Source organism: Hemitrygon akajei, chromosome 27 (genome assembly GCF_048418815.1).
Source record: "Hemitrygon akajei chromosome 27, sHemAka1.3, whole genome shotgun sequence".
In the NCBI taxonomy this organism is placed as follows: Eukaryota; Metazoa; Chordata; class Chondrichthyes; order Myliobatiformes; family Dasyatidae; genus Hemitrygon; species Hemitrygon akajei.
In genome coordinates, this window is record NC_133150.1 from 39,685,144 (window position 1) to 39,695,389 (window position 10,246).

General features: G+C 41.8%; 1 long non-coding RNA gene across 1 annotated transcript in view; it reads right to left on the minus strand.

The window, feature by feature from the left end:
• Positions 1-1,923: 1,923 nt before the first annotated feature.
• LOC140717034 (uncharacterized) overlaps positions 1,924-10,246 on the minus strand; it is a 44,099-nt gene continuing 35,776 nt past the window's right edge. Inside the window, exon 3 of the long non-coding RNA XR_012096424.1 lies at positions 1,924-2,212. This is a non-coding gene — a long non-coding RNA (uncharacterized lncRNA). The remainder of the gene's footprint in view (positions 2,213-10,246) is intronic.

The window sequence follows — 10,246 nt, forward strand, 5'->3', positions numbered from 1 at the left end:
TCCTTTCACTCTGAGGCTGATTTTCAGGCATGATTTCCTCATAAGGAAACCATATTTGATCATATACTTCCAAGCACCACAAAATCCTGTTCTTAATAATAGACTCCCACACCTTCCCAACCACTGAAGTCCTTCTAACTGGTCAACTATTTCTTTCCTTTTGCCTCCCTCCCTTCTTAAAGAGTGGGGTAATATTTCCAATTTTCCAATCCTTTGAACATTCCAGAGTCTAGTTATTCTTGAAAGGTCACCACTAATGCCTCTACAATTTCTTTATATAACTCTTTCAGAAACTTGGGGTGTAGTCCATCAGGTCCAAATGACTCATCTACCTTCAGATCCCTCAGCTTCCCAAGCACATTCTGCTTAGTAATAGCAACAACACTCATCCCTGCCCCTGATATTGCTAAATTTCTGTCGTTCCCACTAATATTTGCAATATTGTAAGTCCTTCCTTCTGCTTTTATGAGAATCGGAAGTCGATACCTACTTTTCAAAGTAAAGCCAGAATAGTTAATGGAATGTTCTCAATTTGTCCAGATGTGCAAGTCCAACTATGTTTGAGATGTTCCACATCTTCCAGGAGCAAGTGACAGACTTAACTGTTCTCTGCACTTTATTTCTACCCCATGGTGGCTGCAATGTGTAGCTTATACAAATGCAAAGAAATTCCTTACCCTCACTAGAAGTATAACAGCAGCAGTAACAGAGTAACAAAATTAAATATTTAAATGTATACTTCCTTGAAACTAGAACTTACTAGTGCCATTGATTTCTGTCACGTAACTGCAGATCTTTTGATTGTTGAAGACTGTCACATTAAACATTGCACTGGATCTTGCTCCAAACCGATTTGAGGCACTGCAGTAATATTGATGGTGTGTGTGGTTGAAGGATTGACAATGTAGAGTCAGTTCATTGGTATCCGAGATCATTGGATACCCAGATGAGGTTTGTTCATACCATCTGTACTGAATGGGAAGGGATCCCTGGAAGGACTCACAGGAAACTGACACTGAGCCCCCGAGACGTGAGACATTTGCTGGTGACAGATATCGAACCACAGGAGCAGACATGAGTTCTGTGGGAATGAATTAAACATTCAGACACTGAATGAACATATGAAAATCATAGACTCTTCTGCTACTTTATTAGGTACAAATTTTAACCTGATCATTAATGCAAATATCTAATTAGTCAATCAGACCATCAGCAACTCAGCCCATCAAAGCATGCAGAAGTATTCAAGAATTTCAGTCAACGTTCAGGCCGAACACTGGAATGTGGAAGTAATGTGAGTTAAGTGCCTTTGATCTTGAAATTATTGTTGGTGCCAGACAGGGTAGTTTAAATATCTAAGGAACTACTAACATCCTGGGATTTTCACACACAACTGTCTCTAGAGTTTATTGAGAATGGTACGAACAACATGAAACAACATCCAGAGAGCAGTAATTCTGTGAACAAAAGTGCCTTGTTACTGAGAGAGGTCAGAGGAGAATGGCCAAATGGGTTCATACTGACAGAAAGGTGAGAGGAATTCAAATCACCATACGTTACGACAGCGGTGTGCTGAAGAGCATCTGAAAGATCAACTCAAGAAACCTCGAAGTGGATGGGGAACAGAAGCAAAAGACCATGAACATACACTCAGTGGCCACTCTATTATGTACAGGAGGTTTAAAGGCAGCAGCTTGTGAGGTATCTGTCACATGTTTGGTGGCTTTCAGGAGAGAATGAAATTGTAACTGGGTTCTGAGACCTGCTGTATAGAGAGAAACATTTGGCACTGATATGAATGCAGAGATAGTGAGGGGTGGACAGGGTCTGGATAAAGATCATGAGACACTTACTTTATGGAAGGCACAAAGTCAATCCCTGAGAAACCTACCATCAGATACTTGTAGATGTACATTAAACAATGGATCGAAACCTGGTGTTATAATTCCACAGCTGTACCATCCTGTGTCTCCAGAGTGAAGATCCTCCATAGTAACAGTAAATATTCCCCGTTCCGGGTTATCTGTGATTGACACTCGTCCACTCCGTCCGTGTTGCCCTTTTGTTTCCACTAAAACTGAACAGTGACGAGTCCATCCACGGCACCAATACTTTGTGGCTGAGCGGTACTTTGCTTCATAGTGACAATCGATTGTGATTGCTCTTCCCACATATCCTCCGATATATTCCTCTGCCCACAATGCACCTGAAACTGAGGGAGGCATTTTCATATTTGAGGAGAAAGGAACAACTTAATGCAAACAAATATTTTTGAACATGACGGTGAAAACACCTGCAGGTCACTTACAGTATGTGGTCCATGACACCACAGCCGATGATTTTGGTGTGAAGTGCAGTCAGTGCTGTTACTGTGTCAGTGCTCTCTCCCCTGTGTCAGTACATCGTGGGTTCACTTCCCACTCCAGAGTCCTGAGCAGATACCCAGGGCTAATATTCCAGTGCATTACTGAGGGAGAGTGGCAGTGTTGAACTGTGTTGTATTCGATGATGGAGCTCTACGCAGAATCGCCACTTATCGGCGCCATCTTGAACTTTAACTGAACAATGTTAATTGTTTAACTTTAACTTCATTGTAAACACTGGAAAATCTGTAGACACTAGAAATCCAATCCAACTAACAGAAAATGCTGGAGGGAACTCAGCAGATCAAGGAAGAAGAGAAGAATGGCCTCAATCCAAAGTGTCAACTATTTATTCATTTCCATAGATTCTGCCTGATCTGCTGAGTTCCTCCAGCACTCTGTGTGTGTGCTTTTGATTTCATTGTAGTGTGAGGGTTGAGGTGATGCAGGAATGCGGCTGATTTATTTTATCCTGAATTTTTGTTGCTGACTTCGCAATTGTGTATAAACATTTAATTTCACATTGTATGTAAAAAGATAAATGATAAAAATAATTCAGAATAGATGGAGAGCTTTTGTAATTTTGGGTTTTTACATTTATTTTAGGGGAAATACAATGCAGTATGTTAGCCGTGAATGTATCCCTACTTAAATTCTGTACATTGTATAGTATGAGTGCTGACTCTGTTGCCTCAGTCACTGCTGTCATCTGTGTATTGTTCATCTCAGTGAAGGATGTGGTCAGAACTTCTGTTTTCTTTATTTGTCTTAGCAAACAGAATATAGAGAAGTAACAACAGATGCTAAACATTGACATATTGCTCCGCTTTCTTTCTGCATTACCCTGTCACTTCTTGGAAAATTTCTCAACAACCATGGCTCAATAAGCTGATGAGAACAAGTGCAGAGATGCAAAGCGTTTCTGTTTCAGAAACTAGATCACTGAACAACAATAACAATGTGGTAAAGAAAAGTGAAAAGGCCACTGAACCATTGTGTTTAAACCTGATCCCAATCCTGTGCACACCTATAAGTACAACGGTGGGATTGTAAAGCATTTTTTGTTCTTCTGTCAAGAAATCATACAGACTCTGCAGCTTTATGAGGTATTGGTCAGACTGCATGTGGAATATTGTTGACAGTTCTAGGCCCCTTATCTTTGAAAGAATGTGATATAATTGGAGAGGGATGAGTGGATGTTCCGGAGAACGACCTGAGGATTGAAAGGGTTAATGTATGAGGAGTGTTTGATGGCTCTGGGTTTGTATTTGCTGAAGTTTAGAAGAATGAGGTTGGGACAGTGAGGGTTCTCATTGAAACCTCTTGAATAGTGAAGGGCCTAGAACCAGGATGGAGTGTATGTGGAGAAGATGGGGATCTCATAAAACCATTCAGAATGTTAAAAGGCCTGAACAGATTAGATATGGCTAAGCTACTTCACATGGTAGGAGATTCTAGGACAAGACAGCACAATTTCATGATAGAAGGACGTCCTTTTAGAAATGTGCTGCAGAGAAATTACTTTAGTCAGTGGGTGGTAAATCTGTGGAAGTTGTTGCCACAAGTGGGTGTGGAGGCCATGTCATTGGGTGTATTTAAAGCAGAGATAGATAGGTTCTTGATGAGCCAGGGCATCAAAGTGTATGGGTGAAAGCAGGGGAGTGGGGATGACTGGAAGAATCGGATCAGCCCATTTTTGAATGGTGGAGCAGACTTGATGGGCTGAATGGCCTACATCTGCCTCAATGTCTTATGGTTTATTGAACAGTGTCAAAAAGCCAAATTAAATCCACTGTTATTCAATGTTGTAAAACAATAAAACATGAAAACTTCCAACTGGGGAGAATGCATTTTTACGCTCTGGTAAGGTACTGTAGGTGTCTAAAAGTCTCTAAACGTCCCTGTTTCTGTTAGCCTCTACCAGCATGTCTGCAGTGTAGTCCAGGGACCCAACATTCTTTGTGTAAAAAAAAACTTACCTCTTATATCTCCCTGAAACTTTCTTCTGCTCACCTAAAATGGATGTCCTCTGATATTGGTCATTGTCACCATGGGAAAGAGGTGCTGGTTGTCCACTCAATCTATGCCCTATACTCCACAATACAAAGTTTGAACCAGAGTTTTATCAAGTTCTAACATTACCTTGTGGTTCTTGAACTCAGTCCCCTAATCTACTAGAGTCCTACACATTCTACACCTTTTTAACACCCTTTCAAATTGTACAGCAACTTTGGGGAATTTACAGACTTGAAACTGAATATCAATCTGGACCTCCACATTTTTAAGAATTTTGCATTAAACTTGTAATCTGCATTCAAGTTTGATCACCCAAAATGTATCACTTCATATTTTTTAGAGTTAAACTCCATCTACCATTTCACCCTCCGGCACTTCAACCTTCCTATGTCCTCTTGTAACTGACAAAAACCTTCTCTACAATCCCACACAAGGACAACCTTTGTGTAAACATATGTACATACTTGGGACTTTTGAATTAAGTAACATTATAGAGTCTTCTTCAGATGTAGAAGTGTCCCTAGATTAGGAGTTCATAACCTGGGACAGAACTGTATCGTCTTTTATCTTACACATCACGAGCGGTGAACATAGATGCAGAGATCAGCAACAGAATTGCCAAAGCCAGTGCTGCCTTTGGGAGACTCCGTGAGAATGGATGGGAGCGGAGTGGACTCAGTCTTACCACCAAGCTGAAGGTCTACCAGGCAGTAGTTCTCACCACCCTCCTCTATGCCAGTGAGACCTGGACTGTCTGCAGCAGACATGCTAAACAGCTCAACCACTTCCACTTGAGCTGCCTCCGCAGACTTCTTCGCTTTCCGATGGCAGGACAAAGTCCCAGGCACGGAGGTCCTGGAGTGGGCTAACACCCACAGCGTCTACACCCTCCTACAGAAAGCCCAAGCCAGATGGGCTGGCCATGTCATCAGGATGTCTGACAGTCGACTACCAAAACAGCTGCTGTATGGAGAGCTGAGCCAGGGCTAGCTCTCAGTTGGAGGGCAGAAGAAACATTTCAAAGACTGCTCAAAGTGTCCCTCAAAGACCTCAACATCAATCCCAGTAGCTGGGAATCGCTTGCTCTGGACCGCCCAACCTGGTGGGACAGGACCACTAGAGGAGCGTATGCAGCAGAAATCAGACGCACCGCAGAGGCTCAGAGGAAACGCGCCGCGCGCAAGGCTCGAGCTACCTCCACTTCCACTGCAGCACCTACCCTCATGTGTCCCACATATGGGCGAGCTTTCAGGGCCTGGATTGGCCTCACCAGTCACCTCCGGACCCACAGTCACAAACCCTCCACCTGACAGAAGTGGTGGTCGTCTTCGACACCGAAGGACGAACAACACACACACACAACACACACATCTTCCTTCTGATCAGATCTACTTTCGATACTGACAGTCTTCCAATTTAATCCAGATCTGGGGAGGGGGCCCTGACCTGAAACTGGGTTCAATGAAGGGACTTGGCCCAAAACATCAATTGCTTATTCCTTTCTGTAGATGCTGCCTGATCTGCTGAGTTCCTTCAGCACTTGTGTGTACTCAATCAGCATTTAGGAGTGAGTTTGAAAATCTGGCTGAATGGTGTCACAACAACTATCTCTCACTGAACATCAGCAAAACCAAAGAGCTGATTATTGACTGCAGTATGAGGTATCCAGAGGTCCATGAGCCAGCACTCAGCAGGGCATCAGCGGTGGAAAGGGTCAGTAGCTTTAAATTCCTTGCTGTTATCATTTTAGAGGATCTGTCCTGGGTTCAGCTTGTAATTATCATTACAAAGAAAGTACAGCAGCGTGTTATTTACTTAAAAGTTTTCAAAGATCAAACTGTACCCTAAAACTTTGACAAAGTTTTATAGATCCACAGTGGAGAGTATTCTTACTGGTTGCATCATGGAATGATATGAAAACACTAATGCCTTTGAATGGAAAAACCTACAAAAGGCAGTGGACACAGCCTACTCCATCACAGATATGCCCTGCACACCGTTAAGTACATTATCACCCTAAAAACATCATGAATCTCACAGTAGTATATAGTGACATGAACGTATTTTATAATAAAGTTACTTTGACTTTGACTAATGCAGCAGTTTGTCAAAGGCCTTCTGAAAATCCAAGTAAACAACATCCACTGACAGACAAAATATCCTTTCCCCATCCAGCCTGTTAATTCCTTAAAGAATTCCAATGAATTTGTAAGGTAGATTTCTCCTTAAGGAAATCATGCTGACTTAGGCCTATTTTATCATATCATATATTCTGAAATCTCATCATTAATTATAGACTCTAACATCTTACCAACCACTGCAATCAGGCTAATTAGCCTGTAATTTCCTGCCTTTTGTCTCGCTCCCTTCTTAAAGACATGAGTGACATTTATAATTTTCCAGTCCTCTTGAACCATACTTGCAAAATCATTACTCATGGCTTCAGAATCTTTTCAGTTCCCTCATTCAGAACTCTGGCGTACAGACCATGTAACTGACCCTGTTTCACAATGTCCTCCCTCCTATTTACACCATCTTCACTCTCCACTCACACTCAATGCAACGTCTCAAACCAAACCATCGACAATTACTTCCCCCTGACAGACACTGCATGGCCTGCTAGGTTCCTCCAGCTTTCTCTGAACTCCAGATTCTGGCATCTTTAATATCTACGCATATCCAAGCACTGTTCTGGATAGGATGTAAGACCCCCAAATGAACAGTAAAAATGTCCCATGCCGGTTGTCACTCACCAGGTAGGAAACTAATCAGAAGAATCAAAATCCCCATTGATTTATTCACGAGGCTGATCAGCACTTCACAGAGAGAAATTATTGTAAATAAAAAATAAGGAACAAGATGGCAGGAAGTATGATTAGAAAGCACAGTGAGGCAACTTAGGCTGACGTGTGATCATATGACAAGCAACAAACAGAAAATTCAGGAGGAACTCAGCAGGTCAGGCAGCATCTATGGAAATGAACATAGTGTCGACGTTTCAGACTGTGACCCTTTATCAGGACTGAAAAGGAAAGGGGAAGACAGCAGAATAAAAAGGTGGGGTAAGGGGACTCAGGCTAGCTGGAAGGTGATTGGTGAAGTCAAGTGATGGGTAAGGTAAAGGGCTGTCGAGGAAGGAATCTCATAGGAGAGGATATTGGACCATAGGAGAAAGAGAAGGAGGCAGACACCCAGGAGGAAGTGATAAGTAGGTGTGTTGAGGTAACAGGCCAGAATATCAAAAGATCATAATTATAATTAACAAAATAAAGGACAATTCCCAATGACTGATAAAAATGATGAGAAAAATCAAATTGTGAGACACCAGCAACAGCAGATGTTATAATCTGACGCAAAAGTAAATTGCTGGAGGTGTCATGAAGCAGGGGCTTAATCTAAAATGTTAACCACACTACATCTGTAAATGCCGTCTGACTCCTAAGTTCCTCCAGAAGCTTTTTTTTCTTGCCTGAGTTAAAATGTCAACAGTGATGTGTCATTGAGGAAAGGCTTCACGGCAAAAAGTTACCTGAGGAAGAGAAAAGACATGATCAAAAGTTTCAGTTGTTGCTCTGAACAAACATCAGTATTGGCAAGAAGTGTAATTTAAATGACTTTGACTGTAGAATGATTTTAGGTGCCAGATGGGGTAGTTTGAGTATCTCAGATACAGGTGATCTCCTGGGATTAGCACACACTACAGTTTGTAAAGTTACAGAGAATGATGCAAAAAAAAAGCAAATTAAAAAAAAACATCTTGTGAGTGGCTGCTCTGTGGATGAAAACGCCTTGTTATCGAGAGAGGTCAGAGGAGAATGGACAGACTGGTTCAAGTTGACAGGAAGGAGACAGTATCTCAAATAACCATGTGATACAACAGTGGTGTGCAGAAGAACATCTCTGAATGCACAGTACATTGAACATTGAAAAGGATGGTCTGCAGCATTTGAATACCAGGGACATACAGTCAGTGGCCACTTTATCAAGTATTCATGTTGAGGGCATATTGAGTGTTATTTTGGATTTGAGTGGAATAGCTCCCCCTCCCCACGTATGTTGTCAACAGCGCAGGGGATTTAAATTAAACCCACAGGAGTAGCAGTTGTTGGAGAAATTGTTTACCGAGACAGAGGGTTATATCAGAGTGTCTCAGAGCCTAAAACATTGAACAATCATGTTAATAATGATAAATTAGTTAAATGTTGAAGTTTAGACGATGGCAATACACATTTAAAGCAATTTAAGCTTTTATGCAATCATGTCTAAATCAAATTAATAGCTCCAGTTACCTCCCCCATGTGGCCAGTTTCTCCTGCTGATCCCTCTATCCTTGTACCTGTCACGGATTCCCCTCAAAAATGGGATCATCGGCAGTCCGCTTGAGTGGTCACAAGGTAAACGTCAATTCTGCTTCTACACAGTTACATAAAATTTGTATTCTGAACTTCAGCAATGCTCTTCACTTGTTGCAAAGTAGAGTCAGGGAGTCAGAGTGTGAAAACGCGGAAACTCTCCATTTGGACAAGTCATATGCTGGAATCTAGAAAATAAGAGGGTGAACCTCTTCTGCAGCCTGCCTCTGAGGAAAGAGCAGAGCAGAAAACAGGTGTGATGAAGAAGGGGTTTTTCATGCAATACTTGGCTCCTTTCCCTCTGAAGGCTGTGTCAGCTTTCGAGGCAACTTTAAAACATACCAGTCATGTGGCAGTAACTCAAAGCATAAAAGCATACAGACATGGTTGAGCTGTTCAATAGTTGCTCAGACCTAACATCAGAATGGGGAAGAAATGTGATCATACTGACTTTGACCATGGTATGATTACTGATGCCAGGCAGGGCTGTTTGAGTATCTCAGAAAATGCTGATCTCCTGGGATTTTCATAAACAAGCTTCTAGAGTTTTTAGAGAATTGTGCAAAAAACTAAAAAATAAAACATCAGAGCAGCAGTTCTATGACAAACACGCCTTGTTAAAGAGAGAAGTCTGAGGAGAGGAGCAGACTGGTTCAAGTTGAGAGCAATATGACAGTAACTCAAACAACCATGTGTTATGACAGTGGTGAACAGAAGAGCATCTCTAAATGCACAACAAATAAAACCCTGAAATGGATCGGCTTTAGCAGCAGAAGACCACAAATATACTCTCTTAGTCGCTTTTTCAGGTATAGGAGGTACATAATAAAGAGGCGACTGGAGGTACTGTATATAGAAACATAGAAAACCTACAGCACAATACAGACCCTTTGGCCCACAATGCTGTGCCGAACATGTACTCACTTTAGAAATTACCTAGGGTTACCCATAGCCCTCTATTTTTCTAAGCTCCATCTATCTATCTATCTATCTATCTAGGAGACTCTTAAAAGACCTTAGTAGATGCCCCCAACAGACTCACGGGACTGCATGAATTGTGTGCATCACATCGTATGAACATTGCTGTATCAGGCAGGCACTCTTGTTAGCTGTTTGATGGTTATTTCCAGTAAAGGTCTTTGTCTGGAACCTCTGTCCTCTGTACTTTCCTTATGAAACACAGTGTGGAGATACTGCAGTGGGTACTCCAGAATGGCAACTTCTTCCACCCTCTTCCTTGATTGCACCATCACATCAGAAAACTGCTCAGCAAACCACAGAACCCGGTGCTGATGAGAACAAGTGTGTGGATATGAATCACATCCTGTGTTTCACTGGTAGATTAGAGTTTCAACACCTTACAACAATTCAATGAAATGAGTCAAAATGCTGTTTAATCACATTTGCTCAAACCAAAGCTCAATCCTGTAAACTGAACAATGGAATCTTGCAATGTTTACCACTCTGTGTCTCTGAGGTGCTCTGTGATGCCCAATGATAGTGTAAGGCTCCATT